The following is a 25,460-nucleotide window of genomic DNA, read 5'->3' as shown; positions in this document are numbered from 1 at the left end:
TAATAATATTCTTATTCATTAATTTCTAATATTCATACTCCTTATGATTCATAATATTTATGTTCATATTTATAATATTAATATTGATAATTATCCGTATTATTCATTATTATTCATCATTCATGAAAGCCATTATTATTCATGATATTTATATATAATATTATTCATGATATTCATATTGATTAGTTCATAATATTCTTATTCATTAATTCATAATATTCATATTTATTAATTCATAATATTCACATCCATTTTTAATCGTATATATATATATATATGATTTAAGCGAAACGTTAAAAATATTAAATTTGACGCCGTGAAGTTAGGAAACTTATCTAGCAGAAAACGCATCATTAAATTTGTTTTTGTCAGGTGCATGAATAACGATTGATTCCCAAAACTATTTAAATAATTTTGATGAGCGTCGTAGGTATCTTTTGAATCACTACCTTCGATCCCAGTCAACACCAAACAATCACGAGGTTTTTAACTCCGTTGTGTTTTCTTTCAAAGATAAGAAATACATCGCTTACAAACTTTAAAGTTTATGTCACATGTTTTGTTTTTGGCCAAATTCTTTCAAGAATTAATAAAATTTAAAAACCGGAACACTTTTAAAGATAGTGAGAATGAAAGTGAACGTCGCTTCTCTTGATAAGATTGAGTTTTGAGGAAGATTTAAACATTTTACTACATTGTTGTCGTTAGAAAGTGAGACATTTTTCGAACAAATGGTTTCTATTTAAAGATAATCTTTCAGAATAAATCGGTTTTCGAATATAAAGGTAATGAAATGTTTTGTGTTTAAGATTAAATTCTTTTTTTATTTGTTCGCTTTGGTTGTTTGCGTAGAACTATAAAATCAATTTTCTTTTATTACACTATGTTACTTTAAAATGAGTTCTTTTCTTGCTTGTTAATACTTTATTATTCAAAACTTTTCATTCTCTTTCTATCTAATACTTTTACGATGAGAAAATTAAACTTTGGTTTATTTTTGGGTTACAATAAACTTTACATTTTCAGATATTTTATAGTGTGTTCATAAAACATAACATCATTTAGATTGGCTGCAAAGTAAGCAATGTTTTAAATTTGATTTCTCGTGACTATTCTTCAACTTGAAATCAAACGAAGTTTAATTTAACATCTTATTCAGGCCACTGCAAATCAAGACATTGTGGTTCAAGTTATTGTTTTTAGTTCCCTATTCTCTTTCTGTCTTCCTTACAATTTCATGATGATAAAATTAGGCTTCGGTTTATTTTTGGGTTATTATAAATGTTGGATTTTCAGAAATTTTATTGTGTGAAACATGGCATATTTAAACTTGTTGCAAATTGCTATTTGAAATTTGATCACTCCATGCTATCCTCCAACTTATCGATGCTACCCTCCAACTTATCCTCCAACTTCACTTGATCCTCCAAACACGGTTCAATATAACACCATATTCAGGCCACTGCAAATCAAGATATTGTAGATCACGTTATTATTTTTATTGAACGTTGAACCAATATTTGCTTTTATCTAATAGTTTGCTTGAAATAAAAAATACATAAATAATTGAACATTAATAAATAATTGATTAAAAACAATTAAAGGAATAGAAATTTATTCAGCAAAATTTCTTTAGCTATAAAATTTCCCTACATTCTGCTTGAACAGATTACATTGTCGTAGGCCCGAAGCTCCACTAAAGATTTGAAAATTTTATATAGCCGAAGAGTTTTCGAAATTTCGATTGCAAGATTACCCCCTCACTCTCAAGAAAGCAAATAAAAACGTAGTAATTATTTAGAGAAACATTGCGAAATGAATTACAATTAGAGCATGTAATACTTTTAATTAAATTTATTCTTTAAAAGTTGTTTTATTTTGTTAAGAATAAAGTTGACAAGTTAGTTTCTGAACTATTTATACATTAAATTTTATTTCAAATAAATATGTAATATTTATATTTGTTACTTAGGAAATAATTTTTCGTTATGTAAGTTAAAATTTTTATTCATTCTACTTTTGAAAAATGCATTGAAATTTTGTCAAATGCAAGCAGAAAAAATAGATTATTTCGGGTATATTTAAAGTGTTCGAATAACTGCTCTCAATATTATATTTTGATAAATGTGTAAAAAAATTGAGGAAAATATTCGAAATGATGAGTTAGTTATCGTATTATATGAGTTAGTTGTCTAATCTTATAAATAATTGATATATATGATATTATAATGGGACGTGACAAGTTAAAATATGTCAAGTAGTTGTGTGTGTTTCAATATATATATATATATTCTTTTTTTAACTTAAGTGTACGTATAAGTCGCATCAGCATAGTGTAATCAGGTTTTAGGAATGATAAAAACGCTTCAAGATTTTATAATATAATCTTTAGTTTTAGTTTTAAAATTTTTTATTCTACCGGATATTATTTTTTTCCAGATTTTAAAAACAGTATTATAGTAATTAAAAAGTGAATAAATTCATGAAATGCACATTTTTAAAAAAAATATCGATGCATATTTAATCAAATTGTTTTTGATTGTAATTTTTTCATAATTCGAACAAGTATTGAAGTGACATTAGTAAAGTAGGGTCTAAGAATTAGAAAAGTGATTTCTCAATGGAGCCTTTAAATTTTATCTTCATTTAAAATTCAAAATGCATGCATGAATGTTTAAAAATTTTTTCTGAAATGTGTCCCCGATACTCTTGTTCCTGACATTATTGGTATGTGATATGCGAATATCACTTGAGTATTTTTCACAGGTATTTAATATTTAATGTGTTACTTAAAGTATTGGATTAAAGTCAAAAAGCTTTTGACGTTATATTGGAATTATTGATCCCGGTCGTATTCCTGAAGTTTGCACTGACATCAAGAGTTTATTGTATATTTGAACATAAAAATAATTTCAAGCTACAAAATGATTTTGGCTTCATCTAAGATTGTGTTTTAAGTTATTGATTATGATAATTATCAGAGTATTCGTAGGAAATACTAACATGATTAAGTGGATTTCTTTATGAAAATTTCTTCATTTGTTGTAAACTCTTTTAATGCTGTCATATTTTAAATTGCAAGGATCACTTATATCTTATAAATTCACAAATTGTTTGCTTTATTAATATTTTGGCACCAGATTTTTGTTAACAGAAAAAATTATGTTTTCTCAATGTGATGTTAGATTTATGAGTTTAATTTTATAGTATGATTTTGGTATTAAAATTACATCTGGTTTATTTAAGATTAAGAAATTTCATTAAATCTTCAAATTTTTGTTGCAGTTCAAAAGAAATGCAAAAATTGTCATTAAATCATAATTTAAAAAAAAACATTAATTAAAACATTATTAAAATGATATTATTTAAAAAACTATCACTACGCACTAAATTTGAACAAGATTTTGAAATAAAATAAATGTCCTTTGATTTCCAGGAATAGTTTTTTCAGAGGAGGGCTTGCTGAATATACATTTTAAAATAGAATTAATTTGCTTTATCTTTACCAAATTATTTTTATTTTTGCATTGCGTTCCAAACGTACTTGTATTGCGCTCCAGACAACAATATTATAATCAAATCATTAAAAAATAAATACATTATTTTATAATTATGTATTTTCACTGTTTGACTAAAAAAATATATTATTGCTTTTTTGTTTATTTTAATTGTTATAATATATATCTGGATTAGAAAAAAAGTCTAAATGTCATGATATTCTTTACTCAATCTCACCACAACTTGCAGAACATAGCGGTGAAGTTATTTGCAACGTCACTTAAATTTTTAGATAATCAATCATATCAAAGGAATTCGAACTTCGCATAGTAGACATCTTTATTTTTTAAGTAAAGTGTGTGATATAATTAGAACGCATTTCACTTGATACTAGATAAACTGAAAGCTCCAAAGGTTTTCAAGGATAACATTCGTCCTTGATAAAGGTGGAGACAAATGAGAGTGAAGATATTTGCATTTATTGAATGATATTTAAACAGAAAATAGGAACATTATCGGATAATTAATATACTCTATAAATAAAATTTCATTCGAATTAAATTTATTTATAGAATTAAATGGTAATTATTTATTTATCAATTCATCGATAAAAATTATTTTATGTGTGGAGATAAAATATTTGAAGCAAAAAAAAAAAAAAAAAAAAGAGATTGCATCACATAACTTTTATCATTTTTTATTTCTTTAAATAATTTCTTTCTTTTTCGATTGTTCTCTTTAATTTTTTTATCCTACTTTTGATGCATAGTAAATCATTGTTATTCCTAATATATCGTTAAAATATCCCTTTGGTCTCAAGGAAAAGTTCTGAAATGCTAAATCTAAGTCGTTTAAAAATTTATAAATGGAAAAAGAGGACGAAACCTATAAGTTGACCAGACGTCCTCAAATCTTGGGGACAGGCCCTCGAATTTCTTTTATTGTACATAAAATATTTTCAAACTCTTTGAGGACATGTGTCCTCAAAAGTACATCAAAACGACGATTTTATATAAAACGTCATTTAATTCGATTTTATTCGTCAGCGTCATTTAATCACGTAATCAAAATGTGAATTTCTGTCAAAGGAATTCGAACTTAGCTTAAAAGGCATCTTTACTTTAAGAAACGTGTATGATATAATTAGAACGCATTTTTCTTGATCCTAGATAAACTGAAAGTTCCAAAGGTTTTCAAGGAAAACAATCATCCTTGATAAAGGTGGAGACAAATGGGAGTGAAAGTGTTTACATGCGGCTTTAAAATTGTTAATAAAATGAAATATAGCAGTATATAAATTTTTGCTTTATTTCATAAATCTTTTTTTTTCCGTATAAATTTATAATTTTTACAAATGTGTCTTTAAAATTATTTAATTCTCTATAAATGTCAAAAACAACAACAGAAAATATTAGTAAAAATCAATGAATTTAGAAAATAACATATGTTTTAAATGACAATTTTTAAAAAATATTCTTTAATAATTCGTCAGAATTTTCAAATAAAAGTAATACTCATCTATATTATTTCCCTTGAGTTATAAATATTACTAAATACACTGGTGAAAAATGCTTTTTTCATTGTTTTTGTGTCTTTTTTTTTCAATGTTTTTAAATTTTTTTTACAAATTTTTCTTCATTGTCTCATTTGTTTAATTCCTCTTGGTTTCTCTGCTGCTAAGCGTATTTTTTCCATTTGGATGTTTTATTTTTATTTCTAATTTTATTAATTTTTTGCATTAATATTTTAAATTCCTTTCTATAAATACACTGCTGTAAGAAATTAAGAGAATTTGTAGACTTGGTCGATTATCTCTAGAACTACTGGACCAATTTTAATTAAATTTCAAATGTGCATACATTGATACAATACAAAGCAAATAACCATTCAACAATTGTAATACACACTTACGATCACGCGTAACACTCTTTGGAGTCGGAAGGTATGAAATTGCCACAAGACAATTCAGGCCAATTGCCATAGGAAGCGATATACTGCATTATTTCAAGTATGAAATCACGCTGCAAGGCCTGTATAGGGGACCATACCCCCTATCATTCCATATTTTTTGTTTATTCGGTAACAGCTGTTTCATACCTTCCGACTCCAACGAGTGTTACGCATGATCATGCTTGTGTATTACAATTGTTGGATGGTTATTTGTTTTGTATTGTATCAATGTATGCACATTTAAAATTTAATTAAAATTGGTCCAGTAGTTCTAGAGATAATCGACCAAGTCTGCGAATTTTCTTAATTTCTTATACCAGTGTAAATAACTGATAAAAGTATCAACACGAACTTCGAGCATTTTTAAAATACCACTCACTTCAAAATATTACATGAATGCAATGGATTTGCTTTTTTTTCTTTTAACTATTACTATAACTGAATGAGAAAAATTACTAATATCAAAACTACCTTAGTTTGTTTTTAATAATTTAAGTCTTTATTCTTGCTTTCAGGAAGAAAGCACTAGCTTCTACGCTTTAAATACTTTAGCTTGTTATTTTTCATTATTTTATTTTTTAACGATTACTGAAAGTAAAATAAAATAAATATTGGCGTTGGAACTTTCAGCAGTTTAATCTTTTTTGTTCTATTTATTTTGTTTTCGTTTAGTTTTAATATCTTATTGTTTTACTTATCTTTACTTCTTAGAGTACACAGTAAAAACTTTTGTATCAAATTATGGTAAAATGTAGTACAGCACTTTGAGTACAGCATCCCTAAAATTCATTTTATCGTAATATTTATGCAATGTTTTTAATTACTGTGATTCAGTGATATTACTGCGATTAATATTGCTGTAAAAATTACGGTACATCAAATTTTTTGTTACTAAACCTTATACTATAAAATGGATTTCATGGTAAAAAGTATCAGCAATCTGAGTGCAAATGCTTTTTACGTATTTACATACGGAATATTTTTAATTGTAAAAAAGTGATATCTACTCCCGATTATTGTTTTAAGTACTACCAGATTCAGAAGAGAGGTATTACACTGTAAAAAGAAAAGGAGAAAGAGCTCTTCGTTTTTATAAGTTGGGAGAGAATATAATAAATTATTTGATTTTATAGGTGGATATGGTAATTATCTTTTTGTAAACGTTAATAACATAGGATATATAATGATATTATTAATAATTTCTTACATTTTGGTATTATTTATGTAGTAAATTTATAATAAAGCTTGCAACCATATATTCAAATTAGATCATGGCATAAGGTAACCAAGTTTAAGAAATACGATAACTGGCTTAAACTCAGTAACAAAATAATGAGGCAACAAATTTGATTTTGTAGTGAAAAGTGCTCTAATATTTTTTAAACGTGCAATATAATAAAATCGTTTCATTCAGAGCGGTATTATTTATTTGATAATACGTTTTTATTTATTTGATACTATATATTTTAAGCTGCAAATTTTTATAAATTAATATTGTTATCCCAAGACTCCGGTTTATAATGAATTAGTCCAAGTAAAAAGGGGATAGTAATAAAGTAGATTCATTCATGATCTTATTTTGATATATTTTAGTGATAATATATTATTTATGCAGCGACTTTTATAAATTAATATTGTTATTTCAAGGCACAAATATGTAATATATATTTTTAAAAAGATCAAAGACAGTTTAATCTGATAGAAACATTTTGGAAGCGAACCCAGTCAATTAGTAGAGGAAATTAACCGATTTAGCATTTTATCATCTTTTAGAGAATGAACTGAAAGTATTCCCCCTTACAAATAAGTACCTTTGGCTAAGTTTACGGATAAAAAGAATCTTCGATCGTGGTGCTTTTATACTAGATTATGCTACCGAACGTACTCCGTTCGTAATGCTGTATTGTTAAGATCTGATTAGACGCATCTAGGTGGCGAACCTAGTCAGGAAGTAGAGGAAATTTGATTCAGCAATACATATTTTTTAGAAAATGAACTAAAAGTGTTCTCCTTCGAAAAAGTGCCTTTGGTGAATTTTACGAGTAAAGAGAATACTGCGGTTCTAACACTAGATTATGTGATCGAATATACTCCATTCGTAGTTCTGCATCGGTTAAGTTGTAAACTATTGTATAATATTAAGCTAATTTACTTAAATACTTGAAAAATGTGTGAAATAAATATTTATGAATGCTGTAATGACTTTTTAATAAAAAAATGACGTGAGAGAAGGTTTAATTCTAAAAATAAAAAATCAAATTCAAAATAATATTCTTAAAAACTACGTTTTTGTTGTGGAGAATAATAATTAAAAAACAAAAATTTGAAAAACGAAAAACATGGGGCGCATGAAATACATAACAGTAACAGTATGTGTGCTCATGAGAAAATGTGTATGTATATCTGTAATTGTATCTGAATGTGGATGTGTTTGTGGAATATGTTTGTTTATATGCATGTGTATGTGGATGTATATGTGGATGTGTATGTGGTTGTGCATGTATATCAGTAAGAAAATGCGCATATGTACTGTTATGTATTTAATGCTCCCCACGTTTTTCGTTTTTCAAATTTTTATTTTCTAATTATTATTCTCCTCTAAAACGTGGTTTTTAAAAATATTATTTTTATTTTGATTTTTTTTCGTACTCACTTCCAAAATCTCAATTTTTTCATTCACTGTATACAAAACTTTTCAACTGACATGTGACACTAATTTGAAATAATCGAATCGGCAATGAAAGACAATCGCGAAAATATTAATTTTTCTTTAATTTTAATTTTATTTTACTTTGTATGTCTTTTTTCTCTTCATTTTCATGCATTGTTATCCAATTCTGAACTATGTGCCAAATTTGAAGTCTATAGCTAGTCGGGAAGTTAGTTTAAAATCGATTACAAAATTCCACCCGAACGAAGGCAAGTTGATATAAACGTGGTAAAATAGCGTGTAATATAGGGTGTTTTAATAAAGAAAAGTTATTTTTATTCCGATAGCTCAGACACTTACTATTAGCGTTTCATTTTGGTGATATAATTAAAAAATTTGCGTGTGAAATTATAATACATACACTATAAAAAACTCCTTAAGAAGTACCGGAACTCAGATTGTCGGTATTTTTTACCGTAAAATTTATTTTTATTGGAACATATTAAGGAACGAAAAATATACTATACCATAATTTAAACAGTAATAATTACCGTAAAAACACTAAATCTATCTAATAAAATAAATATAACTTTTAAAATTACGGTTTAGTATTTTACGGTGAAAATAAATTTTATGGATGATGCACCCAAAGTGATTTACAGTAAATCCGGAATTTTTCAGTGTAGGCATAATATGTGAGATTGCGAATTACTCCACAAGTATTGCTTCTATGCAAAACTTTTTAATGGATAGTAAAACAATTTTTATGTTCTGCGTTGCTTACATTTGTTTAAATAACTGTCATTATTTTGAAACAATCAGTAACTTGTAATGGAATGACTCACACACATGAAGTTGAGTTTCACAAAAGTAGAGGTGAGTTTTAATATAACAATTTGGAATAATGTTTTAATGAAACAAATCTTCATGTCTGTGAATATGCAAAATTTAAAAAAAAAAGGTTTAATAGGTTTTTTTAAATTTTAATCATTAAGTTAATATTTCAGAAAAATCTGATTGGAACTAATGAAGCGAAAATTCATTTAAATAATCCTTACAATTTGATATAAAAACGCCAAAGAAGGAATCAAATTTACTATTTTTTAAAAAATTTTAAGAAAGTCTTAATAGTTAAGATATGAAGATTAAAATTAAGTTGAAAGTGAAAATTTTTTATGTTTATAATGGAGTATTAGAAAATTTAAAAGTTATGGCCTTTTTTGGATGTGGTTCTTTTTTATTATTATTTAGTTAGGGCTGCACTTATTTTATATTTTAAAAACGTTTTAGGGATTGTAAAAAAAACTGCTTCTGTTTTTGATTCTTAGCTTTTCGTCTAAGAGTTGTATTAAGACGAAACACATTTCTTCTGCTTCGAAATATTTTTCTTTTGTACAATTAAGCTTTAAATTTATCAGATATAAAGGTTAAGCTGTTTTTGTTAATTAATTAAATATATTGACATTTAATAACTGACGAACATTGAACAAATTTGTTATAAACATCACCTATGTAAGTACACAAAAAAGAAAATATTTATGTACGCAAAAACTTTATTAACTATAAGCACTATTATAACAAAACACTATTATATACGGAAATACACTATACGGAAAAAAATTTACCTCAACTGCTTGAAGAGGTTAAACTGATTTTAAAAAGTAAAATTTATTATGATCATTAAAATTTATACAACTATTTGTCCTTCACAAATTCTTTATATTTTTTACTTGGAAAGCGTGACAATAATAGCAGAAGTATTATTAGGCATTACTTCTTAAAACTTCAAAATTTAAAATAATTAAATAATTAAAATTATTTTTATATGTTTAAAAAAAAGAAATGAGAAGAGAATTTAAATTAAAGGAAAGCCTTTTAACTGAAATTATTGCAATTTAGAGTTCTTAACCATCAAGTCTTAAAAATTTTAAGGAAAATTTTGAATTATTTTTTCACGTTTTGATTTTTTTTCTCCTGCTCAGAATAAAAAGTAAGAAATTTAATAAACTGTTTTTGATACTTATTTGAAATATTTTAAATGTGTCATTATAATATATTTTCTATTAACTACAAGTAACAAGAATAAGTTAATAAAATTTTAAAGTGGCTTAAAACATCTTCACCTACATTTATTAAAAATGAACACTTAAAAAATATCCTTTCATTCATTAACTACATAATTTTCATATCCTCAACGCTTAGCTGAATTTTTTTAAGCAATTTCATATAATGATTATCTTAAATCTAACACTTAATAATTTTTTTATGACTTTCGATGTTTGTTAGATTTCAGACATCATTAATGAGGTTGTGAATAAACAGGCAGGATAATAAATGCCATTCTAGAAACCGTTACGATAAAAGTTTATTTTCATGAAAATGATAATAAAATAAAACTAAACTAGAATAATCCAAAGAAAGTTACTTTAATAAATATTAAAAAATACATAGTAAATATCCTCCTACTCTTTTATTACTGTTGGCATAATAAAATATATTTATTTTCTTAACTATAAAAATAGAGCATTCAGACAATGAGGATCGAAAATTATCCATCTCGTATGACGCTTTTTTTAACATAAAAGTTAATGATGGGGTTTATTATATTAATGGCCTTTTGCTCAGTAGATAAAGTAAAAAAAATGCTGTCGGTTCATATTCTTAGTTTTTTCTTTAAGGATTTGCTTTTTAGAATCATTTTATGGTCAAAAAACGTCTAAATGATTTAAATATTTTAGGGGGATAGAAAGTACTAATGTCTTTTCTTTTAACAAAATTAAAAACCGTTTTTGGTGTAGCATGACAAAAACGATTTGTTTGCAATCTCAAACAATAATAGATAAGTGGCCTTTATAACATTATATTAGGCTTGAAATACTTTTTATATTGTATATTATTGCAGCATTGTTGAAAATAATATAAAAAATATAAATTACAAATACTATGTAAAAATTATAACTCAAAAATACTATGTAAAAATTATAAATTATAAGTACTGTTATAAATATAGTAATCATAAACAATCATATAAATATAATAATCATAAATAATCCTATAAACATAATAATCATATAATCATAAATTATAAATACTAAACAAAAAGTTATAAATTGTAAATACTACATAAAAATAGTAAATTATAAATACTATATGAAAATTATGAATTATAAATACTATACAAAAATTGTAAATTATAAATATTATATGAAAATTATAATCATTATATAAAAATTATAAATACTATATAAAAATCATAAATCTTAGTAAACTTTATATCTTAAAATATTTTTTTAAGAATATATATTACACAGAGAAAAAAAATTCCAGTAAAATTACTGCATTGTATGGTAATGACATTTTAGGTAAAAAAAAAATAATTTCAATTAGTAAAACTGAAATATACAGTATTTAAATCATTCATTTTGTAATTTTTTAATTCATTTTCTAATTTTCCAGTTCATGAAGTAACAATTAACCGCAAATTCTGGTTTTCAAAATTATAATTCTTATTATCACACATTTAGTAAAACGCAAAAAACTGGAAGTTAAAATTAACCGAATAAATGGGTTTCATGCTTTGCTCTAAGGCATCATGTTTAATCAAATTATATGATGTTATTAATTATTATACTATATTTATTAATTGCATTAGTATCAAATTATCAAATTTTAGTAAATTTCCAAGACCAAATTCTACAGTTAATTTTACCAAAAGCATTACCAAAGCGCTTCATTCAAAATTACCGAGCTTTTTGGTGCTCTCATAGGGCCAGAAACATGATAAAATGTATTATATTCAGTTAGTTCTGACCATACTTTTTTCTCAGAGTGGGATTGCGTGTAAATAAACTAATTTATGAAAGATAAAATGTCACATTTTGCTTCTCATGGCAATTCAAAAAGATATATGTTTAAAATAATAATTTAAATATATGGAATATAATTATTTATGCTGTAGTAAAATAACAAAACCGAAATTTTATTCAAATTATGGGAAAGGGAGTTGAAATTTTGACTTTCTTGGACAAATCTGCTTTTAGATTTCTTTGCCATTCTACAGGTTTATGAATATCTGGCTGGCCTGTGCAAGCGCTACAATCATACATAATAATTATGATTAGCTATCACATGTGGCATTCATAATAATTATGACTATGTATTTTCTTGGTCAAAACAGTTTATTGGTCTGATCATTGATATAACTTTTAATGGGCCATTTAAGCATCGAATAAGCATAATTTTGGTGATTTAAAAAACTCGTTTCTTTATCAAAAATAGAAAGATCACAAAACTGAACTTTTTTGTTGAAAAAATGTAAATTTGTCTTTCAAATTTAATTATTCTTACGGCTTAAAATTTTTTTTCAAAAAAACATTATTGCCCGAGCATTGTTAATACATCATGTTATCAGCAAATAATAGGAACTCATTAACTCTTAATTTCTTACATATTATTCGCGTGTAGTAGGTCGTCCGGCTACCGAAGCGGGGGTGCCATTTCCTCTGCAGAAGATCAAAATTGTGGTGGCATGTCTTCGGATCATCCTCAGTTATGTTTCACAGACCGTCGCCAATAGCCCATTGTGTAGCTCTAGTGCGACGTAAATGAACTACAACTACAGCAATCTTACATATTATTTGAACCGGCTCCCAGATTTCTAAATGAACGGAATTACAAATTCAGTGTCGGCTAACAGGAAACTCATTATTAAGTTCGTATTGGTGAACGATGCTTTAATAATGATAACTTTTGTCAAAAAGTTAACAGTATTTAGCTTTTTTATGAAAATTTTTGTTCAAAAACTAAAATTTTACAGAATTTATGTGTTTCTTATTAGTTATAAGAGCATCTAAATTTCAACCCCATAAAATTTTTTTCACATGCATGAGAAGAAAGAATTAAAGAATTATTGAATTAAACAACGAATTAAAGTTCTTCACAAGATAAGTTATTCCCTTAATCTTAACAAAATAAATTATAAATTAAATCAATAAAATATTTGCAAACGAAAAATTGAATTTATTTGATCAAATCATGAGTATTCAAGATAATTACCCAAGCTATCTTGGAATGTTTTTTACTAGAGATGTCTTTAAAAATTATTCCATGGATAATAACGATAACAGTATGTACTGTATTAAGATGTTGAGTTAAAAGAAATCATTATTCTCATTCTTCTATTATCATCATTCTTCTATTATTTTCTCTTATTCTATCCCAAAGTTTTTAATACTGAGTGCAAAATTAGATAATTCTTTTACCCAAGTACAGCGTTAACATATTATTTTGGCTCGAATGCAGTTTCAGAAATGACTAAGCATAAGTGTTTTGTCTAAGTTAATTTGTTGAAAGATATTTAAGTAGAAAACAGGAACGGTACCGGAAATCTAATGTATTCTGTAAATTCATTGGTACTTAAATTTTTTATAGAAAAAAAAGTTCATCTTAAACAATCAATTCATCGATAAAAAGTACGTTTAGTGTGGAGTTATAATATTCAAATACAAAAAAAGACATTTTTTTTATTTTTAGTTCTTTACTTCATTTCTTTTTTTTATTTCTTTATCTGTTATTTTCCTTATTTTTTATCTTATTAATAATAAAGCAATGTTATCACTAATATATTGTTAAAATATCCCATTGGTTTCAAGTGGAATTTCTGATAAAAAAAAAGTATTTTGTCCTAAAGTCGTTAAAAATATATGTAAACATAAAAGAAATATATATAAATATCCTAAGGTGTCCAGAAGGTCTCAAAACTCGAGGACAGTCCTTGAATTTAATCAATTGTACACGAAAATTTCGGTGCAAAAAATGTGCTCAAATTTTAACACGTGTCCTCAAATGTTCTAGAAATTCTCTATGAGCCAAATAGTTTGTTTATATACATTGAAATATCAAAGAAAGAAAGTCGGAAATGCTAATGTTTTTTCTAAAACAAGATAGTTTTGTCTTACAAACAAAAAGCAAAAGAAAAGCACTTTGCTGAAACTAGCAGAGGAAAATGCTGGACTCGTCTTAAAATAATTTCAGTAAAAAATTAATTTTTTTTATCACAATTATGTATTTATTTATTTTACATTTGTTCAAATGCAGATTATTATATATTTCAAAACATAGTAATGAAATCAAGTTTGATGAAAACAGTTCTGTTTTGATATTAGTTATCAAATTTTGAATATAGCCTCTCTTGCTTATATAATTTTATATTTTCAAATATATAAGTTTCCTCAAATCGCCCTGCTTATTTTGTCTTCAAATCATGGTTTATAAACTTGGTCACCCTAAAAAAACCAAAATACTGATGTATACAACAAAATACTGAAAATATTTTAGACTTTACATTTTGAAAAAAATACGACGTTATAACTTTAAAAAATGATTCCATGCATACAATTATGCTATGTATAGAATTATAATGCCCCGAGGTAAAAAAAGAAGTCAATTATTTCTTCTTATCTTTTATCATTATTTTTTAGTAAGCAATATAGAATCAGTCATATATTCTTTAACCCTACAATAAACATAGTCAAATGGCCTTGAATGAAGTTTCTGCCAAGAAAAAGTAATTGAAACTACACGAACGATGCATGTTGTCTAACTAAAGTCATTATAAAGGCGATAAATGAAAAATCAGAACAGTACCGGTTGAATAATATATTTAATTAATAAAATGCTACTTGATAAATAAAAATTAAAGAAACTACACTGTAAAAAATTCCGGATAAAGTTACAGTAAAAAGCACTGACTCTCAGGATGCCGGTACATTTTAGCGTACAATTCCTTTTTAACGAAACATGTCATGGAACAATAAATCTGATATATCATTTTTAAAGTAATAATTATTGTAAAAATATTAAATCACTCTAATTAAGTAAATATTACTGTAAAAGTTACGATATAATATTTTAAGGTTAAAATGGATTTTACGGTAAATTGGATTTTAGGATGATGCTCCCTAAGTGTCAGTTCTTAATACCGTAATTTGATCCGGAATTTTTTACAGTGTATCTCCAACTTAAAAATTAAACAGAAATACCCTATTTTATTTTATTTATTTTTAATTATGAATTGAAAATTTCTCAAGCCTATATATTAATAATTTATTAATAGAAGTTAAGGAACAACCAAACTGAATACAATTAACTTAATAACCCAAAAGGTTTATTCATTTTTAATGAAACTGAGACCCAACGAAGATCAGAAAAAGTTCTTAAACATGAATTATTTATTTTAGTTCAACGCAACAGATGTTTCATCGATTAGGACACCTTCTGACAAAAGAAGAGGAAGATCTTTTAGTACTTCTTGAAATCTCGCCTGGCACATTTTGAATTCTGAATACCATCATCTCCTCCCTAACGAAGAAAAAAAAAAAAATTCCAGAAAAGTACCAAGGTTTTCCCGAAGTCAGGACTTTGCGCACAACTCCAGCGCACACCTCCAGCGCACAGTCCAATAAATCCGGACAGGCCTCAAGTTTTCGTCTCTGTACTTACAACCATTTCGTTCTAGATACTGCTGGGAAAAAGACATTCAAGGTTAGGTGTCGGGAAAAAAGGAATCTTGGAAAAGTTTCTCTCAACTTTTTTCAATCGCTTACAGTCTCCAGGGAAGAAACTGTCTACAGTTGTTTGGGCTGTACTTTTTCGTCTGGCACAATTGCTAAGGTAGTAAGTAATGCTATTTCTTTATTGTATTTATAATTTTTTATACTTTAACGTAAACAACATATAATAAAAATTTCATAAATACATTTATATTTTTATCGAATGTTTAAGTACTTGAAATATATTATTAGAAGAATTCGTAGCGTATGTATTTAACTTTTTGTTGTCTAACTAAATGAAAGAAAACAGTGAAAGCATGAAGCCATTCAACTTTTTGAAATATCCTTTTTCCTGAACATATATGTATGACAATACTAGACCAGTTAGATTTTATTTATTAGTATTCGACAATTTGTGTTAAAGAATAGTTAAGAATACATTTAAAATACATGATTTCTTCGTACTTAATGCAAATTTTTGCCTTTAATAAGTAAGGGTATTCAAATAAATGAATTTATGTACTTTATCCAAATAAATGAATGATAAAATTATCTCTTTGATATTAAAAAAAAGAGTTTGTTTTCACATATTTTTATGTAATTCCAAACAGATGGTTTTACTAAATAGATATTTTACGTTGAGACTTGAAAAAAATGGTAAAAGTACTTTTTTTTTTAAAACATTCATTTCCTTTACTTTTTTTATTTAAAAAAATTCATTCATTAAAAAGTGTATAAGTTCCTGATATGAGGATTTATAGCTATTATTAATTTGAAAAAAACTTCGTTCTGTTTACTTAATATATGCGTTCAATGTCAGCTACAATTTAATAGAATTTATAAACTTAAACTATAAAGATTAGAAAAATAAATTTAAATATTATAACAAAAATTTAGCATAAGATCAAGGTTAATTTCTATATATTGAAGATCATTAGAATGGAAAGTTGAAGTAATTAATGGAATGTAAGTTTTTAAAATAATTGTTAAATTTCTTTTTCAAATTTTTAAATTTACACTTTATATGAATACCCTGAAAAACTATTACTATAATTAAAACAAATAAAATTTTCTATACAGCTCAACTTTCTTAATTTCAAATATGCTCAATATGTAAGTTGTCTCATAAAATGTTTTCAAAACTATGAACGAAATTAAATTTCTACAAATATGTTACCTTATTTTTATAGTTCGTATTTGTAATATTATATTTTCTCTATTATAGTTTCCCTTGTATATCCCTGTAGGAACAATATCTAAAATTATTCACTCAGCACCATTCATTATTAATTTACATTAGAAATATAATGTTACTTAAAAATAGATCATGTAAAAAATTTTCAATGTATTTTTAAAATCATTATATGATGAATTACCCATACTTCATTATGAATAATAAATTACCAATAATGTATTACAAATTAATTTAAAGTATGGTATCTTTTTAAAAATAATTTTGCAGAAAAACAGGATTAAAAAATATTTTAATATAAATATTTAAATAAAATGTGAAATGGTTTTTACAAAATGATGAAGTAGTATAAAATAATCTATGAATATATTCCAGATTTTAGGTAGATAATCCATGTTTCTATAAGCTAATATCAATTATGTTTACATTATATCTACTAATCATAGTAGTGAGCAAAATGCGGATCAAATTATGGTAAAATGTACCGTAACGGAAGGTGTCGGTACTTTTTACCGCAAGCTCTATGCTTACAGGAACATGTTATGGAAAAAAAATCTAATATACCGTAATTTTTGTAGCAATATTTACCGTAAAATCATTGAACCACTTCAATTAAGTAAATATTACTGTAAAAAAAGACGGTATAGTATTTTACAATAAAAAAGGGTATAAGTTAAAATGGATTTTACGGATGATGTCTCCAAATTGTCGGTTCTTCATACCGAATTGATGCCGAATTTTTGATAGTGCAGCCTGCATGGGTATTAAAGGTGGTTTGTACGGAATACTGATCATGTCTTTAGTCCCGAAATTGTGGTACCTTAAATTACATGAATGGTTCCGGGAATTATTTATTATTTTTTCATATTCACTTACACGACGTCTTATTTCATTTGAGTATTTGAGTTCAAAAACTGAATAAGAAGAATGTATCACAAAACTCATTTTTAAATTTTTTCCGATTGATTAACACAGATCTGCTTATAATTCATCGCTTCACACAATCTGTAAAAAATTTTGCCTGAACTTTCGGTATAAAGTACCGATATTTAGGTTGCATCATTCATAAAATCCCTTTCACCGTAAAATTCATTTTAATCGCAAAATATTACATAGTAATTTTTACAACAATATTTATTTAATTCGAGTGATTCAGTGATTTAACGGTAATTGTCACTGTAAAAATTACTGTATATTAAATTTTTGTTCTGTAACATGTCCCGGTAGTAATAGATTTTATAATAGAAAATACCGGGACTTTGAGATCGGGTACTTTTTACGGTAATTTGATCCGTAATTACAGTGCTTACCTGTTTAGATATTTAATAGTTATTAGACCTGGTAATCAATGAATATCCAAAACCATACATTAATCTTTTTTATTGAGATACTAAACCGAGTTTCAAGAACAAGACACCTTTGCATTACTATGCCAAAAAACGAGAAAAGAGTTTTTAACATCAAATTTAAAGAGATTTTTTTTCTTATTTTTTTACGTTTTTATTAACAGAATTTTAAACGAAACTATTAGCATTCAAAATATATATCAAATGATACATTTCAAAACAGTTTTCTATATCATCACTAAGTTGATTTTCCAAAACTACATCAGATTTACATATTTTTAACAGCACATAGTAACTACGTTGTGTTTTTGTTAGATTAAAAATATTTCTAAATCAAAAATGAAACAATTTGTGTTGCACTGGTTTTTTTATAAGTGTGCTATTTTATACTGAAAAGTAAATTGATTGAATTTCGGTATTCTATTACAATGTAGTGAACCTAGTGACCACATACGAAGTAAGAGTTGATCTCGAGAGATTTCAACGAGTTGATTCCTTAATTTATTTCTCTTTCCAATATATTTTTTGTACAACATAAACAATTGTTTATATTCGATGAAAATCTGTTGAAACGATGATGGTTTTAGTTACAAAAGTTTTAAATGTTGTTCATTGTGAATCATACTAATTCATGAGACAGATTTTTGAGGAATTTATATTTCGCGAAGATGCGGCAATTAAACATGGTAAAAGTTGAGAAATTCCATTTCTTCTTGGATTTCCTTGAAATTAGGAATATTTAAAAAAGATAAACTATGTATGAGACGAGGTTAGTAGGGATGAGTTGGAACAGCAGGCACAAGCCGGGAAAAACACATCAGACCTTATTCAGGCATTATGGTGTAGAGTGCCAACGTCCAAGTCACATAAAATAAAAGTGCGTCACTATAAATGATAGGGAATTCTGCATGTGGCTTGCACCGACCACAGTGCTAACGTGAAATATCCTCAGTAGTAGACGGATCATGGGTTAGAGTCCCCTTGACGTCAAGCTAACCGTGGAAGGTTCTTGTGGTCTTCCTCTCCCTGTAACGCAAATGTGGGTTAGCTCCATCAAAAAGTCCTCCACGAGGGCAAGTTTCTCCTAATTCTCGATACAAGAGTTTCCTTGTCTTCTGGATTGGGTTTAAAATTACAAGGCTACGGAGTTGAACATTAGTAGTCGTAAACCCATAAAATTATGTCGGCTGTTCAACGACGGATATAAAATAAAATGATAGGAAAATTTTTTAAAATTTATCCCAATGATCTTTTAAGTCACAAGAAAAATGGGAATTATTATTTACTGCAACTCGTTCAAAAAAGAAGTCATAGGATTTCTCTGGTTCTCAAGCTTGATTAAGGAAAAAAATTAATGAGTCAATTCTAGCATTCTTTAGTCTAAATTTAGAACTAATTCCGGATGTGAATAATCAATAAGAGAAAGCGTTTCATTTTGAATATAAATTAAGAAAGAGAGCTTATATAAAGGAATAACATAAACTGATTTTGTAAAGCTTTATATTTTACATGTATATTGTCATTTAAAATCATGTAAAACTTTGCATATTTTTCAATTCAAAGTTTATTGTCTTTTAGTTTTTACATAAAATAATTAAAAAAAAATGAATGAATATTTGAAAGTATTTTTTGCAAGGAATTATCTTCAGATTAACTAGTTGTATAATTCTGTGAAGAAAAGGATTTTATTTGTTACAAACATTTACAACACATGGTGAATTAAAATTTTAACGATTAAACAATCAGGAATATATTTTCCAGATTGCAACTACCTCCAAATTTTAATGATCAACACTTAAATTCTGTCACAAAAATACATAATTATGCTGAGAAAATACGTTTTCTTGCCTGATTTCAAAACTTAAGTAATACTCAGTAATTTTTACAAATATGAATTTCAACCCTCTACGCCTTTAAAATTAACATTCAGTAATCGATTCGATCTTTTAAAGCAAAAGCTATTTTGGGTTATATCTTTTATGACTCAGTGTTCTTAAGTAAGATCTAAATATTTAAAATAATTGATATAACGACAATAGAGCATAAAATTAACAATTGAATCTGAAATTTATATTTTTACTTAATGTTCTTCATAGCTGTAAATATTTTCTTTAAATTAAATAATAATCAAATCCGATTACAGTATTAAATTAAATACATTATCTTGTCTGATTTCAAAAATAAAAGGATTCAGCAATAGTACACGAAATTAACAATTTCAGATAAAACATAAATTTTTATTTTTACTTAACACTCCTTGAAACTGTAAATATCTTTCATCAAATTAAATGATAATCAGATCCAGTTACAATAATTTATTTAATATCAATGCAATGTGTAGAATTTATTACATTCCTCATCACAAACCCTCCACGTCATTAAGATTGACATTTTGCGCTTGATTTGATAACTAACGAAAAGTTTATTCAGGGTTATATCTTTTTTTGACTTACTGTACTAAATTAAATAATTTATTTATCAGCAATGAAACACAAAATTCAGAATTTAATTTGAAACAGAAATTTATATTTTTACTTAACACTCCTTAAAACTGTATATGTCTTTCATTAAATTAAATGAAAATCAGATCCGGTTACAATAATTTATTTAATATCAATGCAATGTCTGGAATTTATTACATTCATCTTCACAAACCCTCCGCATCATTAAGATTGACATTTTGCGCTTGATTTGATAACTAACGAAAAGTTTATTCAGGGTTATATCTTTTTTTGACTTACTGTACTAAATTAAATAATTTATTTATCAGCAATGAAACACAAAATTAGCAATTTAAATTAAAACAGAAATTTATATTTTTGCTTAACAGTACTTAAAACTGTAAATGTCTTTCATTAAATTAAATGATAATCAGATCCGGTTACAATAATTTATTTAATATCAATGCAATGTCTTGAATTTATTGCATTTATCTTCACAAGCCCTCCTTACTCTTAATATTGTCATTTAGAACTCGATTCGATTGTTACAACAAAAGTTATTCAGAGTTATATCTTTTTTTGATTCTCTGTACTCAAGTAAGATCTTAGTAAGCAAAATAATTGTTATAATCGCAATAAAGCATAAAATAAAAATTTAAATTAAAATTGAACTTTTTATTTTCACTAAACGTTCCTTAAAAACTGTAAATGTCTTTTAGTAAATTGAATGATAATCAGATCTGGTTACATTAGTTTATTTAATATGAAAGTAATGCCTTGAATTTATTGCATTTATCTTCGCAAATAATAAATCCAAATGAAGTATGTTTAATTGAAATATTCTTATACGAATCTTCTTGAACCAAATAAAAATCAATCTTACTAAGATCTCTCGAGGACTTCATTCTAACTTAATGCAAAGAATTTAATTATTTCTGTCATAGAATTAAATTTCACTTTCAAAGTTCTTTTTATTCTTCGATTAACGTAAATATTTAAATGTTTTTTAAATTACTCCACTGAGAAATCCTTAAAAATCTCGTAAACTGTTTTATACATTAAATTCATTCTAATTTTAGAATCCTGGAAAGAATGTTTGAAGTACACGATCCATTAAGAAATAAATGCATTTGCTTGAGAGCATAAATTTTAGAGCCGGTAGCCATATTTATTGAAATTGAACCACACGAGTTTGAAGAATAGAATAGTTCAGAGATGAAATCATGCATGAAATTATCCCCATTTATTGAATACTTCGGGGAATTTCATAGTCAAGTTTTTAATGACCGTTGTCTTCGCTTCAGTTAGGTGGTAAGCTTATTCAATTATTCAAAAGAAGTTACTTAATTTTGATGGTAATTTATTGAAATAGTAATGATTCGATATTGATCTTTCACAAATTTAAATATAGTTGAATTAGTCTACTTACATAACAGTTTGCATACATCTTTAACTAGTTATTAAAATTTTGCAGTTAGACTGTGTGCATTCAACTTTTTTTAAGTTATCAGATGCATTTGCTTGGTGATATAAATTTTTGAGGTAATGTCTTTACTAAAACCTTGGCCGTTAAACTTATTAAAAAAAGTTACTTCATTCTATTAATAAATAATGAAATAGTCATATATACAAGTTATTATTAAAACTGGGGAATGATTGTTTTTTGCATTTATGCAAATACTTTATTCATTGCATTTATACGATTGCATTTATACGAATACTTGATACCGAATTCGGATGTGAGGATTTCAAATCTGAAATCAGTCCTGCTCTTAAAGCTACAGATTTTATTTGTACTGCATTTTTGGTCTATTTTTGATGAAATTTTCAAGCTTAAAAACGTTATACATTACATAGGGTCACGTAAATGTTCCGGCATACTCCTTGGGGAATTACGACGAATCATCAGGACTAAAATTGCACAAGAACCACATGCCCTGAAATGTCATCGTACGCCGCTAGAGATGCTTTTTGTTGGCCACAAAGTGCTCACTCTAATTTTAATTCCGTACTATGCAAGTTATTTTGTATGAAAATTCATACATGTTCCTTTTTCGTAGATGTCCTTGCAAGAAAAAATTAATTTCAATGTTACTTTCAAATTTTGAGAGTAAAAGTTGTGATATTTGTAAAAAATTGCGACTTTATTGTCTTCTGTTATATAGAAAAAACCGTGTTCATAACCGTGTTTATGAATGTTACACAAACATAAAAATTGTCGCTTGTTTGATCACCTGTTTCGTATACTCATGCGTATGCTGCACAACACAATGTTTCCTAGCACTATGCTTCAGAAGTATAATGCGAAAAATTCCGGGTCAAATTCCGGGTCAAATTCCGGTATAAACTTTGGGTACGAAACTAGGGGTACGAAACTTTGGATACGACACTTTGGGTACATCATCCGTAAAATCTATTTTACCAAAAATTCCTTTTTACCTTAAAATATTACACCGTAATTTTTGAAGTAATATTTACTTTAATTTAGTGTTTCAGTGATTTTACGGTAATTATTGATGTAACTAATTACAGTACATCAGATTTTTTGTTTCGTAACGTGTTTCATAAATGAATTTCGCCATAAAAAGCACCAGCACCATGAGTTCTGGTATATATTACGTAATTTTATCCGGCTTATTTTAAAGTGCTTGATACTAGTTAAAATGCTCATTAAGTCATTTCCCGGAGGTCAAAGTTGAGAGAATGTGATGTTTGTCTTAGAAAGATTACGTTCTTGGAACCATACAAAAATAATATTTATCTAAACTCAGCGGAAAAGAATCTTATGGAAGATACAATGAATGATCGTACTTAAGTGCAGTCTATACTTCTTAAAAAATTGTAACGAGAATTAAAACTAATTGCACCGAACGTTCCGTAAGATAGTCTTGACACAGTGTTTGCAACCGGCCATTAACTATACTGTATCAATTTCAAAATGAAACTCAGCGTATTTTATTTACTTTAAGACAAATTTGTATTATCAAGCTCAATGCCAAATTTCAGATGTGCTAACTATTTATTTGTCAATTAGGGTTAAGAGCCAAGTGAATGGAAGTAAAACCTTTTATTCAACATAATAGATTTCTGAGAGAAAAGACGAAAGATACTTAACAAATTTAAACTTATTTGGGCGTACTTAGATTATATAAAAAATTTAATTTCAGTTTATTCAAAACAATTAATGTATGCTGATTAGAGCTGATGTAATTTTTCAAACTAAAAGCGTAATTTCCTAATGCAAATAATGTATTTGAAAAAATTATAAATACATTTTCGCCTCTTAGAAGATGTCGGATATTTAGGTACAGTGGGCAAAATGAAAAAAATGAACCTCTTTGAATTACTTTTGATTTAAAGATCAGATCTTCACGCTTTAGGAACTTCACGTTTAGGATGGCTCGAGAGAGTATCTTAAATATGCTAATTAGTTATTGCAGATGATATTTTACAATACAAAATCACATACAAAAATGCACGTTCTTTGAAGAAGCATTTTTTTTTCCCGACGGATTCTCAATTTTTGATCTCAAAAATATAGGGGAGAGTCGCAATCTGGGAAATATGGACCCATTAGTTTGGTCGGGAGATCAATCCCAAGCTCGAACTTTTAAATGTTAATTTTACTTTTGCGTATTTCCCTATATTTCGAAATTTTTTTAAACTGATTTGAAGCATTTTTGCACGCAATTATAAAATTCTTTCATCCAAGCGTTATTCCATGCATAAATTAGGTTTTAATAAATGTTTATTATTTAATAACAATCAAAAAAGTTTTTTATTGTGAGGAATACTTTTTTGAATCATTTTAATGGATTTAATTTAAAATTTTAATTTCAGCGAAATCGGTGGAATTGCTCCTGAGAAATTGATATTAGAAAAAGTCGTATTTTTATTTAGAGAAAATACGAGATATGGTACAAAGACACAAGTAAAATTAGCAATCAGGGTTTAAAACTTCGTTCCGCTCCCCTAACCTCACTGTTGAGACAATATTTCGCAGATTAAGCCTATATCTTAGGGACCAAAAAACCAAATCTATCTCAAAAAAGGTATGCTTATGCAGCGGAAGCACGTTATGTCTGATCTAAACTTAAAATATCGTTTCCATCAATAAGCATATTTGAGATCAGCCCTTCGAATCATTAAGATTGTGTCCTAAGATCCGATCATTAGATTAACAGTTTTTAAGATTTATTCTTTGCGCACGGTATGCATAGCAACGTTTTCCCATCAGTATGCTTCCAAAGTATGAAACTGTCTTAAATGCTCATTAAGTCATTTCACGGGGGTCAAAGTTGTTTGTCTTACATGATGTATGTCTTAGAAAGATTGAGTGCTTGGAACCATACCAAAAATGATATTTATCTAAACTCAGCTGAAAAGAAACGTATAGAAAATGGAACAAATGATCCTCCATTAATTAATATCTGTCTAAAATTCTTGAAAAAACTTTTGTTGCAAGAATTTAAATTCATGGAACATAACATTCTGTAAGATACTTTTCACACCGTGTTTGTAATTCAAGAAGGTTCACTATATATTTTAAGGATCAAAATTAAACTTAATGTATTCCATTTGCCTTAAGATAAGCTTATGTTATCAGGTTCAATAATAAATTTCAGATATGTTTACAATTTTCTTGTCAGTTAGGGTTATGACAAGAAGGAGTGGAAATTAAAAGTTTTGCTTCATTTAGTCGATTTCTAAAATTTGAGTAAAAGATGAAAGATGCCTAAGAACAAAGAAAAAATTCAAACTTATTTGGCTGTATTTAGAATACAAAAGCATCTTAACCTTATTTTTTTTAAAATTATTAATAATAAGATTAAT

General features: G+C 26.7%; 1 protein-coding gene across 1 annotated transcript in view; it reads left to right on the top strand.

Annotated features, from left to right (window-relative positions):
* The first annotated feature begins 522 nt into the window (after positions 1–522).
* LOC107455620 (ras-related protein Rap-1b-like) overlaps positions 523–25,460 on the top strand; it is a 95,350-nt gene continuing 70,412 nt past the window's right edge. The window contains exons 1-2 of the mRNA XM_016073247.4: positions 523–785; positions 15,337–15,769. The gene's annotated coding sequence lies outside the window, so the exon portion shown is untranslated. The remainder of the gene's footprint in view (positions 786–15,336; positions 15,770–25,460) is intronic.

This window comes from Parasteatoda tepidariorum, chromosome 7, assembly GCF_982258835.1.
Source record: "Parasteatoda tepidariorum strain Cologne lab strain chromosome 7, Ptep-v5.0, whole genome shotgun sequence".
Lineage (NCBI taxonomy): Eukaryota > Metazoa > Arthropoda > Arachnida > Araneae > Theridiidae > Parasteatoda > Parasteatoda tepidariorum.
The sequence above is the reverse complement of the archived record's forward strand: the minus strand, read 5'-3'. Positions and strand labels throughout refer to the sequence as shown.